At 41.1% G+C, this 18,442-nt stretch overlaps 1 protein-coding gene across 8 annotated transcripts in view; it reads right to left on the reverse strand.

Moving 5' to 3' along the window:
- The window catches only part of LOC101165307 (SH3 and multiple ankyrin repeat domains protein 1), an 83,727-nt gene extending 68,204 nt beyond the window's left edge, over positions 1-15,523 (reverse strand). For 6 of the 8 annotated variants that reach the window (XM_023957352.1, XM_023957351.1, XM_023957345.1 and 3 more), the window contains exon 1: positions 14,840-15,522. The gene's annotated coding sequence lies outside the window, so the exon portion shown is untranslated. Of the gene's footprint in view, positions 1-14,839 lie in introns of all 8 variants that reach the window. The other 2 variants (XM_023957350.1, XM_023957348.1) reach the window with 2 other exon arrangements.
- Between the last annotated feature and the right edge of the window lie 2,919 nt (positions 15,524-18,442).

An 18,442-nucleotide genomic window follows, 5' to 3' on the forward strand; every position in this document is an offset into this window, starting at 1 on the left:
GCACCCCCTAAGTCACGGAGTTAGCTATGGGAGACCAGAGAGACCGAATTCTTTCAAAGTTACTTGAACTTTGGGCTGACATTTTTTCCAAGCTGATATGATCAAGCAGCAGATTTCTGTGTTGACTTATATTTATATTTTTTTTGCTTTTCCAATTTATTAAAATAGTTTTTTTAGCAATGCAAAGAGTTATGAAAATGATAGAGCCTAATCCTCCTTCTACATCGATGGCACTCATGTCACCAAGCACACAAAGTGACGGTGAAGCTGTGATTGAAACCTTAAGCCAGACTGATAGATCGGCACATACCTGCTGCCAGAGAGCCTGGACAGGCGTGCAGAACCATAGTGCATGCATGTAATTGTCGGGTAGATTACTGTCACAGTGCTGACAAATGTCTGAGTTACTGAGACCCATCTTGAACATCCTCTGTCCAGTGTAGTAAATTCTGTGAAGAGTTTTGAAATGGATTAGCTGCAGATTTGGATTTTTTGTCATTTTAAAGGTGTTTAGACAAAGTTCTGACCAAAAACTTTCATCTGTGCTGATGCTCAAATCCGCATCCCATTTTGTTGTCGGAAGTGAAATATTGTTATCTAAATTACATAAAAGTTTGTATATTTTGGAGAGAGTTTTATTCATTGAGAAATTGATCAGAGTGGTAACTACATCTGGTAGCTTTAAATCGTTGTCTCTGTATTTAAACTTTTTAGTAATAATTGATTTAAGTTGCTGATATTCCAAGAAGTTATATATTCCATGTTTGTCTTGAAGTTCCTGGGGAGTTATGAATCTTCTATCAATAATTATGTGCTCTAGTTGTTTTATGCCCCCTGCTTGCCAAGCTGGGAAGTGGATAATTTTTTTGTTTATGAGGATGTCTGGGTTGTTCCAGATGGGTGTCATTTTGCACGGTTGAATTGATGATTTTGATATTTTGAGAAATTCCCACCAGGCTGTTAAAGTGGCATTTATATTAATACTTTTGAAACAATCCTGTTTTTTAACTATTTGACTAATAAATGGAAGATCTGACAGGTTGATCTTTCCACATAACGCCTGTTCCAAGTCTAACCATGAGTTGGTTTCTGGATTATTTTTTAACCATTTTAAGATGTATTGTAATCTATTTGCAAGAAAGTAATTGTGGAAGTTAGGTAATTCTAATCCTCCACAGCTTTTTGCAGATTTTAAAGTTTTTAGACTAATTCTTGCAGGTTTATTGTTCCATAGAAAGCTTGATATGGATGAGTCTAATGTTTTGAACCATTTTAATGGCGGTTGTGTGGGAATCATTGAGAAGAGATAATTAACTTTGGGTAAGATTTTCATTTTAACCGTGGCTACCTTGCCCATAAGGGACAAAGGCAGGTTGGTCCAGCGTGTTAGGTCGTCCTGTATGTTTTTCAGTAATGGGGTGTAGTTTAGCAGCACCAGTTCTGATATTTTGGGGGAAAAATAAATACCTAGATATTTTATATTGCCTGATTTAACTGGTATTGTGAGTCCTTGCTCCGCATTACTGTTCAGTGGTAATAAAACAGATTTATTCCAATTAATGGAATAGTCTGATATAGAAGAGAATTCATTAATGATTGTTGCCGTTTCATTTACAGAATGTATATTACTTAAAAACAGTAATATGTCATCTGCATAGAGACTAATTTTATGATGGCTGTGTTTGGTTTTAATTCCTTTAATACTCTGTGTCGTTTTCTAAGGGGGCAACTCCGCCCCCCTTCCCCTCCCTGTTGCTGAAAAATTAAAGCTCCTTTTCAAACAGCATTTTTTTGTCTACTCCTAATTCACAGTGAATAAAAAAAAACTCAGAAGTGCAATTTTAAGCCTTAAGTTTCTTTATATATTTCCTCCATCATCAGAAAAATTATCCAAAGAACTTGTTAAAAACCCCATTTTCATCTGAGTGGGTCTTTCAAACATTTTCAAACTTGTCACAGCTACAGGTTTGCTTTCATGCTTTTTTCTAAGGTTATTTCTTCTGTAAATTGAATATTTCTGTTTTTTTTTTTTTTTTTTTTTTGTCATTTCAGATTTTGTCTTTGTCTTTGAAATGTTTAGATAAAACAAATATATTCTGAATGTTTGACATTGTTTTCAGAGCTGTAAAATTACAAAAATAAGCAATGATGACTTCATACAACTGATCATGTTTTTGTTGTTGTTGTTTTTTTTTCGCTCTTTACCAGTTGAAGCCGAGCAAAATCCATCTGCATGGTCGCGAACGAGGCCAGAGGGTTTGTCAAAGCCGCTATTTCCAGCCGTAGACATGAAGAAAGTCAGTCAGCTGGGGAACCAGAGAGCTGAGATCACATTCAAATAGTCTACTAATTAATTAGCTTTATTCCTCATCACCGCTAAACCTCAAAGGGGCCGCCGTGCAGAATGGGTTTTGGTGTTGTGCTGGCAGCCATGTGTGCTGCCTGTTTCAGAGCTGAGTAATATCCCCAATCTTCCAGACTCATCTCTCGCCTGGCAGAGCAGCTGAAGCGGTGGCTCGGCGCTGAGTGGCAAGACCCACTTGCTGCTCTGATGTCTCACTGAGGGCCAAGTTGGAGCTCATAGCTGGCACTGCGTGTGAATAAATGAATCACAATGGGAGTAGCTGTAGGGGAGGAGTCTGGGTGAACATACGATGCTGTGAAATATTAAGGTGGATGCTGCTTCGGCGCTTCAGGGGCCTAACGGGAGCCTGGCCATGCCCTTCAGCTTCCTGCGTTTTGGTTTTCATGGGCCGTCACAGAGCAAATGAGCTATTCGGCTCACCGGCACGTTCCCTGATAAGGGAACCACAAGCCCTGATAAGAACGTCAGCCATCAGCAGAGGAAGTTTGATCTGAGCCGCTGGGAGTTGACCAGAGCAGCGTTTGTGATGAGCACGCCACTCTGGATAAAAAAAAACGGGGGGGGGGGGGGGGGGGGGGCTCCTAAATGAGATGAATTCAGCAGCTTCTGCCAGCTGATTCATCCTCAGACAAACTAAACAGAGAACGAGTGTCCAACCAAGCTGCCACACTTTGAGAGCAGCGCCTTCTTCTCAAGTCAACAGAATTTCTGTCTTTGTGGGAAAGTCAGAGTTTTTTCATTTAACAGCCTAAAATCAGAATGTGTATCTCCGCACTTTGGAGAATTTTAAACACAACTTGAATCTTTTCTGTCTTGGATGATTGGCAGTTACGCCAAACGTTCACCAGAAGAACCTGAGCAAGGTTTGTGTTCCTGTCTGGTAAATTCATCGAGACAATAAAGAGAGAAAAAACACACACAACAAGAAACGTTTCAAGAAGTAGAGAAACCAAGGTGAAATGGCCAATTAGGGTGTCGTGCCATAAATCCTTGGTAATGCTTTCAGTTGTTTTCCTCGTCTGAACTCATATTTGTCTTAAAACTGATATATGGCTCGCCATTTTCGTTTGCACCACTTTTTTATATCAGGTTGGGTGTGCGAGGGGCTGTAAGCTAGCGGGAGAGCATGCAAGCAGATGAATGACGGGCAGGGAGGGTAGGGTTGCTCCGTGCCAACAGTCAGGCCTACAAGGCACAGGCACATTTCTAATAAACTCCTGCCGCTCTGCAGAAACTATGTCCTAGAAAACAATACAGGTTTTTTGATTTTGGCTAAAAATGGCATAATCATAATAAAAAGACCACCGGGAACAATATGAAAATAGATCAAAAGATGATTGGAGAGGGACTTTAATCAAATCAAATCAAATCAAACTTTATTTATAAAGCACTTTTCATATAAAAATATAACACAAAGTGCTTTACATTAAAACAACAAAATATAAAAACAAGCAAGCATTAATAAATAAATAAATAAATAATAGGGCCCCCCTCCCCGTACCTAACCCCCCACGCCTTTCACACCTCCCACTCTCTAACTGATGGAAAATGACAATGAAAAATAGGCTGTAAAACATATGCTGAGCACAAAAACATGATGCGGGAAACGCTAGTAATTGGAACCTCCCCCCCTGTGAACAGCCGCATAGACAGCCAAATGCAACATCACAGGCGGGGACCGCTCCACCACAGCTAAGCGGTGATGCAGGTCCCCACCCAGAGCTCAACAAGTCCTTATGTGTTGTGTGAATGTGGGTTTGTCCCTTGTGTCTTTGTTTCTGGGTTTCTCTTTTGTTTTATGCAGGTTATCTTCAGCCCTTGTAGAATGATAATTGATTTTATTATACCTTTATACTTGTTGACTATGCATATACTTGTTGTAATAACGACTGTGCTCGCTTGCTGCCAACTGAACAAGCGGAGCCTACATGAATTGCCATAAAAGGGCATGGAAGTGCTGAAAGTTTTTTTTTTTTTTTTTGTCTATGACTTTTTGAACAGAAATGAAACATCTGTGGGGATGTGGACCCAACTGTCCTTCACTCCAGAAAGTTTAAGATGGTCTCTTAATCTCATGCTTGTACGGACAGACACAGAGCCATCGTATGCCATAACTTGATTTACACATTATTCTATTACAATTAATAAGTGCTTGCCATGAGGGGGGAGCTCAGAGCAGGCACTTCTTCTCTGTAGACGACCCTGGCTCTCACTTTGCAAAGATTTGAAACTCCATGCAGACTCTAGTGTGAATTTCCTTTTTCCAGAGCACATTAGGTTTAAGGAGTCCTAAACCATTCGGACCTGGTAAGGCCTGACGCGGCCGCAACACCCTCCTGAGTTCTTGTCTCTGTGTAGTCATTATTTAAGGTGGTTCTCTTGTTGGAGCGTCTTTTGTGTTTGGATCTCTCATCAAATCCTTTAAATGCATTGGATTTGTTCAAGTCTTCCTGCTCTAAATAAACATAACTACTCCTTAATGTTAAATGACTCATTATTTATTTATTATAACTTTTTAAAGTGGCAATTACAGTTGCATAGAAACACATGTTTGCTTGTTATTCTAGCATAAATCCTTTTACATTTGATGCTGTCAGGTTAGGTTATATGGACAGAGTTTAAGTCCTAATGTGTTGTTGCCCAATACATTAAGAATAAATGCACAAATATTTTAATTTTTTTATTTTTAGAAATTAAAAACTTTTATGTTCTCGAGGGCCACATAAACTGACACGGCGGGCCACATTTGGCCCGGGGGCCTTGAGTTTGACACATGTGATCTGAAGCTCACAGGCTGCAGATTAGAGCAAAAACTAGTTTCCTTCACAGAGAAAGAAAACAGTCCATCCATAAACGTCTGCCCTGCGTAAATGCATACCGCAGTTAGAAATCTGACTTTGGGGTAAAATGAGGCAGAGAAAAAGATGCCCTGTGGTGTGAATAATCAAAGTGTAAAATTCAGTTTGGAACTCATGGATGTTGCATCCTTCTGGGTAAAACGGCAAAGGCATGGAGGCATGAAATGAACATTAAGGGCTATTAAATCATTAATTACAGCTGTATGAGCAACAATTAATCTGCATATTAAATTTCAGGATTGTGGTAGTGCCGTACGCTAGCACAAAGAATCCATCACTGAGGGAAGCTTGATCCTTTAAGAAGAAACCATCCATATATGGAGATTATAGCAACATTTTTTGGCATTTAATTGATTTTACTCGCATTTTTTCAACGAGGACAAACTGAATTTCAAAAGGATTTAAAATGAGATAAAGGTTTAAACTAAAGGTGAACTTGGAAATCAAACTCTTGTAAGCATGAAATCAGATTTCAAAGCAATCAAACCTCCTTCAAAGATCCATCGCAAATTGTTGAAGATTGCTTTGAAAAATCTTCAATGATGGAAGCATTTGTGAAGATAATTTTCTGGACTTTAAAAGCTAAAATCAACCTCTTTAAGTGAAAGAGATTCACTTTAAATGATGTGTGAAGAAATGGTCTACTGATCTAACGGCATTGCTCCTCAGCTCCCGCCTGACAGAGAAAAGCTGTTAAATAGCTCCTAAATGTTTTTGAAGAAGCAGCAATAGTTTTTAATTATCATCAATGTATCCTATTTTCAGGATCTAGTTTGAAAAAGCTCAATCTGAGGCAAATATTTTCAGTTCAGGACAGCCTAAACTGCTACGCTGTTGGGCTTTGCTTCATTTAGTTCCTGTGTTGTCAGACTTTAGCTGAAAGGTGGATATTTATGTCATGAGGGGCTCTGCTTTCAGCGCGAGCATCACAGATGGAAATGGGCTGCTTATGGCCATGTTTTTGTTAATTCCTCCTGATAGAAAACAACTTCACAGAAATTCAATCAGGAAATTCGTGTGAAGGTTCAGTGAGTCGCAAAATGAAATGTAATTTCTTCATGAATGATTATCACTACGTTCATTTTTACAGAAATCTCGGACAGACATGTTCATGAATGCCCCTTTATAAAGTCATCTATCTCTTTCTGTGCTCAAAAATATTCAGCCAAATCCAAACTCTCCATGCATTCCTCTCCTCCCATTCATCAGAATGGAGTGGAGCAGTAGGCTTGTGGCCCATCCAGCATATTTTCTACCTCACAAAAACGATCATTTTCAAACTGCATTTCTTTGTCTGCTCCTGATTCACAACAATACTTAGAAATGTAATTTGAGGCTTAATTGTCTTTATATATGTCCTCCATCATGAGAAAAAGGCCACAAAAACACAGTTTTCGTGGGAGTGGGGTCCAAAGTGAAGGTTTGATCTGGCCAATGAGACAGGGGTCTCAAAAGGTGTGTATAAATAACACATAAATGGATATATAGGGTTAAAATGTGTGACTTATTGCTTGTTTGCAGTCATTTTTTTAAGTTCAAATGACTAAATAAGTTAACAAAGGGAAGGGAGGTAATCTCAATTTACTTTTAAAATGTGGTTAACAAATTATTTCAAAGAGTTGAAATGACTCAAATAATTAGACTTAAACAAAAGTAAACTTGAGTTTCACTTTTGATGCATATAATTATTTGACTTAATAAAAAATGTCCCAAAACAAAGCAGCAGGTCAGGTGAATTTGGTCTTTTAACATAATGATGAGTTGAAAACATTTGAAATAATTTGCAAATTGTAATGTTAAGGTCATAGATTTTGTTTTGTTGTTGTTGTTGCGGTTTTTGTTGTTGTTGTTGCTGTTGTAGTTGTTGCTGTTGCTGCTGTTGCTGTTTTTGTTGTTGTTGCTGTTGCTGTTGTTGCTGTTGCTGCTGTTGCTGTTTTTGTTGTTGTTGCTGTTGCTGTTGTTGCTGTTGCTGCTGTTGCTGTTTTTGTTGTTTCTGTTTTTGTTGTTGTTGTTGTTTTAGCTGCTGTTGTTGTTGTTGCGTCGACTTAAATTTTTTTATGATGCAAATGCAAAGTGCCGTTTTTCTATGTATAATGCATTAAGACTCAAAAAATCTTTCTTGGTCCAATACTTTGCTGAATCATCATGACCGTACACCCACTGCTCCCTGCTGCTGGTGCAAAACTGGCGCCCAAGAAGGAGCAGAGGAGGGGCGTGCGCACACACCGACGCACGCTTCTGTCCCAAACAGCTTCACGGAGCAGTAGGAGGCAAGCAAACATGAAAGTCTGCATTTAAACTCAAATCAACACCACTGTTTTAGAAATAATAACATTTATAAACTGAAACAGTTCTGGAGAAGCAATTTGAGATGCAGTACAGCTGCTTAATAAAACCACAGGGAGATGAGGAGAAATAATGAAGTGTTTTTGCAATGTCAGAGATGATCACTGTAGCGGAAAACGAGCAGAGTCAAACACATACATGTCTGTCACGTGCAGCTGCCCACACAACAGGTTACTGCATGACAGAAACACAGCCCTGCGGCTCGACACCCTTCAGTCACAAGAAGCAAATCTGACAGCAGGTTAAATTTGCTCAAAGCTGCGAGTCGCACGCGGCGACAGCATCATCACTCAGCTCCAGACAGAGGTCCTGAACCAACTGATGAGCTGAGATCCGCTCCAGCGTGCAGACGGAAACGTCACCAAAATAAAAGCCAGGAAGGAGGTGAACGAGGTCATCATCTAGCAGATGTTGGTTCGACTCCCTCAGGAGCAAAAGTAACCTCAAGCCTCGCACCACTCCTCCTCATTTCCCTGTAAAAGACCCACTCCCATGAAAATTATGTTTTGTGGCATTTTTCTGATGATGCAGGACATGTATAAAGAAAATTCAGCTCAGAACTGCATTTATGAGTATTTTTTCCAATTCAAATCATTTTGAATCAGAAGCAGATGAAAAAATGCGGTTGGAAAAGGATCGTATTTGTGACGTAGAATTTACCCAGCTTCATTCCGATGCATTCACAAGTAGACGAATAGATCCGTGTTTTCCTCGTCCGAGCAGTGAGGGGATGTAAGCTAGCTGTGTTTCAATGGAGAGCTCTCAGCAACGGGGAGGGGGAGGGGAAGGGGGGACGGGGTAGCTCTGTACCAACGGTCCCACCAACAACTTTTTGGATTTTGACTTAAAAAGACCATTGGAATTGCTTTAAAAATAGATCAAAAGAGGACCAGAGGGGATTTTTAAGTGTTGAGACTCACATTGAAAGTCCAAAACAATATTTTTATCTGAATACTCTGCAACCAAACTTGCTGGGTATTTTTTAAACAAAATCTTCAAATAAACTTAAACTAAAAACTAAACTCCATTTAACACTTCTTCTTTTTTTTTCATGGGAGATGCATTTTTGTCTTCACTTGGCTGCCAATGCTGGGAGCATCTTTTAAAACAACAGCTCTGGGTAGGAGACAGTTTGCTACCAAGATGAGTTTTTTCAAAGACATGAGTCTTTGAAAAAACAAAACAGTTAAAGCAGATTACCCTTATATCCTCCTGTAACACCTAATGTGTAAAATCTTAAATCTTTTCTGGCTTTTCAGTGCAAAGGATGGACGGACAGCAGTTTACAGAGTTTCTTGCGTTTGTTAATGGAGAAAGAGCTTCCCAGACTCTGATAGAGCTGTGCTTTCAAGTGGGAGGCTGGTATCGGCCGTTTGTCCCAGAGGACTTTAGTGCAACATTAGATCCTCCTGTTGATGCTGAAGCTGCTGCCTTCGGTTCTGTGCAAACACTCAAACACGGAAAATTACACCCCACCCGATACGCTGCTCATCATCCCGGGCCAGCAGCGCTTTACTGCATCTGCTGCTGCTGCTGCTAAAAATAACAACCCCATTGATGATGCAGCAGTGACTGTGGGGAGCACTGAAAGCCCCCACCCCACTACAGTACAATTAGCTGTAATAAACCAAGAGGGAATTCAGCTTGACCAATGCCCTCCCCCTCTCCGCCTCGGACGAAGGCATTCCTCGCCTTGATTGGGATCTTTGCGATGGGACACATGGGAGACAATCAGAAAGTAAAATCCTTTAGGCTTACGTCTCACCTGAATGAACTTTTTAAAGAGAAAAATGCATCAAATTTAGGCTTGATTAAAATTTTAAATGCAGTTTTTTTTTTTTTTTATTGCTATTTTTGACATTGCTTTCATTTTATATTAGAAAAAACAAATCAGTAAAAACGAAATCATCATCAGGGCTAAGTGTTTACTCGTCTGCATTGCTAGAAGAAGTTTGGAAAGTAAAACCAGGTTAAAACAGGTAAACATTTTCCATAGACAAAGGTGTAAACAATAGCATGATAAAAATGCATGAGTAAACACTAAAAAAGAAAGCACCTGCTATCTTTTTAAGTAACATGAACCTAAACAGAGGTTTAACCATACAGGTTCTGGGGTTTGTTGGATTGTCCGGGCCCATGAGGAGCTGCAACTTCTATGCTTTAGTCACAACTGCCCTTATGGATGGATAAGAGCAGTCTGCGGGCAAAACATGGGCAAATTTGTAAGGGGAACACAGTTGGTCCACACAAAGTATCAAGATCTAGACCACTCGGTGTGCCTTTAGAGAGATGCACATTTTTGCTATGGGCAAGCTGCCGCAGATAGATTGTAGTGAACACTTATACAGTATGCAAGGGTGAGTAAAGGTGAAGTAGGTGAGATGCAAGCCCGTCCTACAGATTTTTCATCTCTCTGATGAAACCTGCGCATTGGGCAAAGAGCCCGTTAGTGCTGTTCACCTGAGAGGTGTGCACTCCTTGCTGTAGCCTGACTGTTAAAAATGAGGAAATTAGACAATCAGAGTGTAGTAGACATCCTACAGGTATGTGATCGAGCTTTTGGAGAGGCCAGTTCCACAGCCGACTGGTGAAAGACTTGTGTGTTTTTTTTATAAAGCTGCACAACTTCAACAATTCCCCTTTTTGCAGCTGAAGGAAGATGGCATTTCATGAGCCACAAGCATCTACTTTCTGAATCAAAAAAATAGCGAAAGAATTTATAGCATTTGAGTCGCGCAAAGATCCTGAGTGCCTGTTCAAGTCCCATTCTGATCATCATTTGATGTATTGTAAAAGTCTTCCCAGTGCTCTTTTATTTTAATGATTATGATGTTTTTAGAAAAAACTCAAAAACTTTTTTCTAGAAAATAGTTTCTGCAGAAATTCCCCTTTGAATTGTGGGCGGAATTGTTGGCCCGGAGTAAGCCTGCCACCATTTCCCATCATCTATTTGTTTACATGATCTCCCACTAGCTTAGAGCTGCTTAAACCCTACACACCTCACATTAGCGGGGTGGAGGGAGCTTGTAGCCTGCCGGTTGTAGCCCCCATGCCACACCTACAAACATTTTCTCATCTGCTCTTGATTCGCAACGATTTGAAAATGGAAATACTCAAAAATGCTGTTTTAATCTTAAGTTTCTTTGTCGTCCATCATCAGAAAAACATACGAATACGTTAAAAACAAAATTTTCATGGGAGTGGGTCTTTAAAGGCAGACAGAAGCATCCGTCTGGTTTGAGGAAAACACAGAAATCCAAAGGAGTGACGACAATTAAGTTGCTAAAAAAATGGGCAGGTTGCAGAAATCGACAAGAAAAGATTTGAGAAACAAGGGAGAGGGCAATGCAGAAGTAGGACAGAGCACAGGGGAAGAGTTTCTGTCCCAGATCAGTCGTTTGCCACCGGAGACGACGGAGAAGGAAGAAGAGAGAGAAGAAGACTGTGAACAGAATTACTAAATCCGGAGATATCAACTATGCAGTTCAGCAAATAGTGAAAAGAAAGGTAAGCTTCTGGCCCAGGAACTTTGACGAATAATGACACTTGTCTAACAGTGCAACTGGTGAGCCCTCAGAACAATAATCCATCTGCACCTCCCATCCTAATGAATTGTACTCTGAATAAACATGGCTTGAAGAAATCTAATTAATTTTAATTAATCAAGATTGATCCTGGTTAAAGCCTGTTATTCTCCACAAATTAGGCCCCCTCTGCTCCGATGTGGCGATAAATACTCGTGTTTGCAGCCCTTTACTGAGACTAAACGTGTGCTGAGAGGAGATTGTGCTCCCTGAACCCCAGAGAGAGAGAGCTAACCAGGTGGAAATGTCAACTGTGTGCTGAGTCCTCCGTACACAAAGTGGAACTAAACTATGCACCGTTCAGAACAGAACAGAATTCACAGTCCTGTCCCGATCGCATGAGCTGAATGTTAATGCGCCACCTCCTACAGGAAGTGATGCGTCTGCTGGACCTTTTACTAGGCTCAAAGCTCTCTAGTGAACCAACTTGACCTTTAAAAGGCCAAATTTGCAAAAACTTTTGAGAAATAAATCCAACAGACAAGAACAATGCCAGATGAAGACATTTTGGTGGAGCTGGTGGAGCAGGAGCTGACCCAGACATGATGTTATGAGTTCTCCATCTAGAGAGACATCTCCCATAACATCAATCAATTACATTTGACACTAACGAGCTTTCTTTCCAATGTGTCCAGTATAATGGATTCAGCGGATTAGGAATAATTACTTTGCATAAGCAAGAGAGGCGCCGCGATCTTTGGCTGCATGAGTAATGGCTGCTCCACATCCACACAGAAAGAGTGAAGCAAAGTCGAAGCCGTGGCTCTGCTCACAGACTCTCCTCATCATCACTGACAGCAGGATGTTGGTCTTACATTTGCCTCCAAAACCAACAGCAGGGAACAAACGCTAACTCACTTTGGCAAACTGAGCCAAGTGATGCAACTTCTGAGCAAGCTAAAGCCACATGTGCTCTACATCTGCAGCTTCCCTCTTTCCAGTTTAGACATTTCTGATTTCACTTAGACCAACTCCTTCAGCTGAACTCCAGCGGCATTTTCGACGCTTGTTTCTCCATCCAAACAAGGTATGTCAACAAGTTGTACCGTTTTTATTCAGACCTAAACTAACTCCAGTTAACCAGAAAAATGTTTTTTTTTCCAGTTTATTCTGGATGCAAATCTAAATATCTGGATTGGCTCAATGGTTTGCATTAAACCAGTTTGAAGCCAGTTTTTCAGCTCCAAATTTGCCGTAAGGTCAACCATACATAAAAACCGGTGGCTTATACATACAATTAGCAAAAATAAACACAAAAAGTGGAAGCTGAGGATTCAACAGTCTCCTGTCAATCATTAAACCACAACCTTGACTGTAAATTTCAGTCTGAAATACAAAACAAGGTTTTAAGGGTAATGCAAATTTGCCTCCAGTCAGGTCTAACAAAGAAGATGAAAAATAGGGTTTTCTGGTATCAGACTAACTTACTGATGCTACAAGGAACCTAGTGGTTTTCTACGGTGGCCCTGAAACACAATTTACCCCAACAAATAAGAGTAAAAATACATTAAAGACCACAACAACAATTAAAAAAGCAAAACAGATCATTACAAAAAAACTGCATTTTAGAAATCAAAACAAACTTCCAGAAACCAAAATACAAACAAGATAAAAAAGGAAACATTTCAGATACAACAGCAATTTCAAGCAATCAAAATGAAAATAAAAAAACGTTAACACAATAAGGAAAAAAAATGTAGGTACAATGGGACATCACTGTCCGGATGATGACGTAAATGAGCCTTCAGTGTCCGCGTACTACTAAAAGAGGTTTTATGATTAGTACGAAGGACATCTAGTATCGCATCATGCCAAATAACTTCCGGTTGAAATAATAGACAAACATCATCATCCACTCAGAGAAATCCCATGATTCCCACCCTTTCCGGTTTCGTATTGTGTTTCATTTGTAAACATTTCATTTTGATTTCTGAATATTAGTTTTGTTTTCCAAAACGTTTCATTTTTATTGCAGGGCCACCGTAGATATCTAAGGAACTGAGGTGGCTCCAGGTTCTGTCATTTTTAATTCAGCTCCAAACCGAAAACAAAAGTGTTTCCTTCTTTCTTTAAAGCTGTGATTGATTGTATTGGTGGTTGTGCTTAGGACAGAAGAACATCTAGAATAGTAGAAGAGTAGAATGGTAGTTGAATGTGCTGCTTTGGCTTGCATTAGGCTAGTTTTTTTGACGGCACAGAACCCTGGTTTCTCCTAAACTTGAGGCTGTTACAGCTGAGGAGTTGTGCAATTTTTGGTTAAAAAAAAGGAAGATCTTTGTCCTTCTTAAAAAAGAATATAAGAAATTGTATTTCTGGGTAAAAGAAATACAAGTTCTACAAGAAATACAAAGAAATGATTATGTGAACACCCCCTAGTGGTTACTGAGGGAACTGATCTAGTTACTTTTCAAATTGGCTTCATTCCCAAACTAAGTCCTTGTTTGGGCCAAATCTGCATCTATAGGCTTTTTCTCGTGTCTTTTTTTTTTTTTGGCGGGGGGGGGGGGGGGGGGGGTTATATCTAGCAGATATCTGGGGTTTCATCTGGCAAATGATTATTTTTCTTCTCTCCATTTGGAAAAATGTTTGCTGCTTTGGCTGCATGCATGCATGTGGGTGACGTCCCTGTTCTAGCATTGTCCCCTGAAACCCCCAACCTGAACTTATGGCCGCTCACTTTTATAAGGGCAGGTTTTTCCAAGCGAATCTGCAAAACCAAACAATACAAACAGAATTGTGTGCAATTATGTGAGGGTGGGCTGTCATTAGCAAAGACAAAGGCATCCATAGATAGACTGAACACACAGAAAGAGGTAATGACAGAACACATGTTCTCTGTGAAAAGAGTGAACCTCCTCTTGTAAAACCAGCTACTCAAGTGAGGGGGCAGCAGCCCGAGCATCATCCCTCAAATTCATCTCCCCACTGTGTGTGCAGTATTTTCTATCTGAACCTGTGTGCAACAGTCCACACTTTTTTAAGCCCACTTGCATCTGTGACTGTGTTCATTCATGCATACTCTCCCTGCTCACACCACAGTCCATATGTCAGGGAAGCCTTGCTTTGATTTACTGGGTGATTTCATGCACTGCATAGCCTTTTGCTGTGCAGCAAGCCACTGCGTGCACAGATCATCGGAAGCCCTGGAGAGGCAGGCGAGCATGTGTAGCTGAGATTATCAGTGATCATGAAGATTATATGTGAGAAGTAATGCATCACCTGCATGTGTACACTTGTATTTCCAAATTTTGGGATCAACTGTCTGTTGTTCTTTGTATCTTGTGCTGCAACACGATTTGTAAAGTGAGGATCCAAAGCTTGAATGGGTTTCATTTTCTTTCCTTAGCTGTCTTTGCGGACAGAAAACACTTCAAAAAGATGCTTTGTTTCCTCAATACTTGTGTTTTTTTCTTTGGGATTTGTGCACCCGTTGCAATTTTTTCAATCAAAGCCGGCATTGTGGGTGCATGAATGGAAAGAAATGCATGTTTCACATCATTGCAGTAAACTTGAACATGCAAAGCCCCCTCCCACTTTCTGCTGCACACAAATAAACCTCATTACTGACCCCACCACTCCTAAAAAAAATTACACTCTGCATTGCTTTTTCATGCACCTTCCCCTGTTTCCATGCATGCCCAGAAAGGATTTTTTTTTTTTTTGGAAAAGGACAGAAAGAGTCTTACTGTCTTCTACAATCCCTGAAGAAATACACAAATCCCTCCACTGGAAAAGGGGGACAGAAGTAGGAAGAAGAGGAGGGGCAGCCCGGCGGTTGCCGAGGAAAGAGGAGTAGATGGGAATGGGCAGAAGGAAATGGAAAAAAAAAAGAAACAGTCACAGCTGCAACAATAAAAACCCTCCTCCTTCTAACACCTCAAGGCATTACAAGGTGTCCGGCGAGCCGCCGCAAGCTGAGGGACGGAGCATTATCCTGGGCTCCCAGCCTGTCCTCCAGCAGCTCTGTAGTAAGACTTCTGCCTCCTCAGCCTGGAAGACTACCCATCCCTCGCTCAATGCCCTCCTCCCTCCCTCCCTCTCTCTGTTCAGCTTGTTCATAGTCCCCCCCACTCTCTCTCTTTGTACCGACTGGTTGTTTTCTATCTCTCCCCCTCCCTCACTTCCCTGTGTCCCTCCATCTCTCCCTCCTCCATCATTACCCAGATACAGGGAGTACCCCTCCCTCCTTCTCTGTATCGGTCTTTCCCTCTATCCTCCAGTCTTTGATGTTCTGGAGTTGACTCTTTGTCTTTTCTTTTTTTTTACAGAGCTGAGAGCAGCACAGAGAACACAGAGACCCATCAAACCACGCAGAAAACCAAACCACAAAAAAAAACTTCAAACAAAACTGACAGATTTTTTTTTTCCAGGGTTTCCGACCCAAACATGTCCATCCGGTCTGCAGCACAGCGCCCATGCACGCTCTCACCAGCTCAGAAACATGAATAAGAAATGAAAGCAGCGTGTTTGAGAGGATGATGGGAACCACTGCTGCAATGCTTATTAACATATAGAGGAGGATGAAAGAGATGACTGTGGGTGGAGAAGGAGCTTTCTACTGACGAGCTGAATTGAATAGCAAGTAGAGAGCAACTCCTCAACACCATTCAGGGCTGAGGGGAGCTTTATCGCTCACTCTGATGAGCTAATGCTTCTTTAACAGTTCACAGCTGAAGGAGGGGGTTACAGTAGCTGCACAAGCGTGTGAGATGGTTACAGAGACCAGGAGAGCCTACTGCCAAAGAAGCTAAAATCCTGAGCTGGCGGTGTGTTGATGCTCACGTGGAAACTCAGATAAAAGAAGAAATGCTGCAAAAATGCCCATGAAAATTGGGTTTTAAACTTGTTTATTGTGGCATTTTTCTGATGATGGAGGACATATACGAAGAAAATTGAGCTCAAAGTTGCGTTTCTGATCATTTTTTATTCAAATCGTGAAACAGGTGCAAACAAAAAAGGTTGTGATGCATAGACTGTCCATGGGGAGCTGAACAAAGCCAGGTGTGACGACACCGCGGGAAAACGCCTTACCTCTGGCTTAAGCTAAATGAAGCCAGTTCGGTCGCGACACGTCAGATGACACAGGCGCCGCCATTTGGAGCCAGTCGATAGTGATTAGTCCAAGTAGGTCTAAGTCACGTTTCTATGGCAACCACTGTCGCCAGTCATGAGAACGTTTATTTAAAGTCCTCACCCCTTCCACTGAAAGTGGCTCACGAGAATCTGCCAATCAAATGTTTGAGGTGGGGGCCAGCAGGCACCACGTGCTTTTACTGAGGCGTCTGATTGGTCAGTTTGTAACTTTAACAGCTGTCTATTTCCTGCCTTTATGCGCTAGTATTGGTAGTCTGTGTTTGTCAGATCTGTTTTTTCTAGTGTTTGTTGTTGCTTTGTTTTTCTGTTGTCTCACTTAAATAAATAAATTTAAAAAACAGTGCTCGCCATTTTTGTTGCACCAATAGTGTTAGGTTGGGGTTGTGAGGGGCTGTAAGCTAGGACAGTGTAAACAAAGGGATGCCATGAGGGCAGGCTTACTCCGCGCCTACAAATCAGAGGTGAATTTCTAATGAACTCCTGTCCCTTTGCAGAAACTCTGTCCTAAAAAAACAACTCAGGTGTTTTGATTTAGCCTAAAAACGGCATAATCATGATTAAAAAAAAAAGACCACTGGGAACGCTTTTAAAATGGATCAAAAGATCATCGGAGCGGGTCTTTACAGCTGTGCTGCATCGGAAAGGCTGATGTTATTCGTAAGTGCACCCAAGCAACAAAAACTGACTGACATGTTGGCCACACATAACATGCACGGCCAAGAATCACACTGCTGCTTTGCCTAAACGTATTTTTAATGAGTCCAAGGCTGAATGTTGTTGCTGTTTTAAGTGGTATTTTAACGGGAATGGTTACCAACATTTATTTCGGCTACGTTAATTATTAGCACTCAAAATGAATGTGGCCAAGAAAAAAGTTATTTGTTTTTTTTTTTTTTTTTTGCTCTTGTGCCTTGTTATTTGCATTTAAAGAAATGTTGGGGTGATTCCACAATGGTGTAATTTAGTCTAATTGTGTACTTTTTCTGCTTTATTCCCAAACGGATGCACTGTGCATGCCCCCTGGAATAAGAACAGCGGCATAATCTGAAGTGTCAGTTTTCTCTGACTGCAAGATTTCTCTGACAGGACTAAAAATTCAGAGGATGGCTCTCCAGTCCCCCTTCTCTCCTCATGAAAGCTACCAGCTCACTTATGTTCATTAAAGTTGGATGTGGATGAAATAAATCTTGACAATAGAGGAAAGTTTGATTCATTCGCCTATTCTAAATTGGGTTTGCGGTTAACGGGACTCGCCATCATTTAATGGTTTGAATCTGTATGAAAGGTTTTGCTCATCAGGCTCAGATCAAACTAAAAGCACCAAATGGCCAAAAGTCGGAAAGAAGTCACAGAAGTAAATAGCTGAGCTTCACCAAAGAAGAGAGTTGCCTCAATAGCAGCAGTAATAATGGAAAAACAGCTGATGTTTTCATTCAGCCTCCTCTCTGTAGTCATAACTCACGCTCCACCTCAGCCCACAGCCAACCATTTGATGCCGGTTCAGCCCCTCACCTGGGAAACGGCATGCACTAAGAGGTGCAGCTCTTTCTACTCAGCCTAAGGTTGCACGTGAGAGTCGGACACCGTTTGTGCTTCTGCCCTAGTTCACGCCCGATGCTGCTCCCAGGATCCCAGCGCCGGTGCAAAACCCTACAGCAGCTTAACACTGTCAGCCATTTTACAAGGCTGCAGCTGCTGTGCACGGCTCACATCCCATGACAGATTATAATCCCTGGAGTCCTGTGCAGAGAGAACATGCAGTCACGTGTCTGCATATGCACGGCAGCTCAGATTTAAAGAATGCACAGTAAAATATACAAAAGGAGATGTGTGACCTCCTTTCTTTCATTTATATAGATTATGTAATAACAATGCAGCAGTAAGACAACGGAGAGGCTTGCTCTGCTCGATGCAAAATCAGTCCTTTATCTCCTAATGTTGTGTTTCCTACTTGTTTAGCAACCCTCTAGCATCAGCTGCAGAGCAGTTTTGCTGTCGGTTTATCTTCTGATGAGTTTACAGTAGAAATGTCTTTGTGCTGCATTCAAACTGCATTGATGCCGCGTCCAAATCTGTGGAGAAACAACAAATTTGGCAGATGCACTATAACCCGAGGGACACTTGCAAGGATTTTTACAGCCTGTTCCCCACACTGCAAACCATTTGACACTTGCAGTGATTTGCAACCTTGTTTT

This window comes from Oryzias latipes, chromosome 8 (assembly GCF_002234675.1).
Source record: "Oryzias latipes chromosome 8, ASM223467v1".
Lineage (NCBI taxonomy): Eukaryota > Metazoa > Chordata > Actinopteri > Beloniformes > Adrianichthyidae > Oryzias > Oryzias latipes.